Genomic DNA, 1,013 nt, shown 5'->3' with positions numbered 1-1,013 from the left:
ATGGGTAGGGTCTGGGTAGGGTCCGCCTAGACCCGGACCCGACCCAAGATTTTCCCATTGGACCCATACCCGACCTAGACCCGCAAGGGTCTAAAATTTGAGGACCCATACCCGGACCCTATGGGTAAGGGTAGGGTCTGGGTCTACCCGCGGGTCCGAGTTTCAGCCACTTTAGTAACAAGATTAACAGCTATAGGGTCTATAATATTAAAAAAAAAATCATACTACTTTAACATTATGAGTTTATTAATCTGCCGTTAATGGTGGTTGTCGGTCGTCGGCTATTAGAGAGGTGGTTGCCAGTCGCGTATCAGTGCTGTGGTGGTGGTTTTCTTGTGTCAGTGGTGGAGTGGTGGTATTGTCAGAAGGGTTTGGTTGAGTTTTATCACTTTATGGGATGAGGGAAGAGAAAGAGATTTTAGTCGGATTTCTACAGTCTACCAGTATGAATTCAGAAAAGTTGTAATTTTGATTTTTTTTCTTTAATAAAGGGTCTAAGGGTCGGGTATGGGTCTCATAACTTAGACCCGGACCCGAACCCGAAATATTTTCTTAAGACCCATACCCGACCCATTAGGGTCCGACCCTCAGGGTCTGGGTAGGGTCCCCGACCCACTGCCATCCCTAGCTGCCACACAAACACAACCACAATACAACAACAATGACACGAAAATCGACACACTAGACTATCCACAGAAACTGAGTAGGCGAACCTACCTTTAAGCAACTGCAACCACTCCATGCCAACATACGAAATATCCAGCAATCAAGCAACACCTATATCCACAACACAATCATCTATCATTACCAAGCAAACCCTAACTGCAAAGACAAGGATACGGATGATGATGATGACATACCTACAAGAAGGAACCTGGCAAAAGACCGCTACCCGACTCAACCCTATGCTCTCCTAAGGTACAAGAACCTTCAAAGGCTTTCATGAAGGTTATATGGTGAAGGGAAGGGAAAGAGGCGACCTAAGGATCTGAAGGAATGAGGCGGAAATGATT

Source organism: Silene latifolia, chromosome 6 (genome assembly GCF_048544455.1).
Source record: "Silene latifolia isolate original U9 population chromosome 6, ASM4854445v1, whole genome shotgun sequence".
NCBI lineage: Eukaryota > Viridiplantae > Streptophyta > Magnoliopsida > Caryophyllales > Caryophyllaceae > Silene > Silene latifolia.
Note: the sequence above shows the minus strand (reverse complement) of the source record.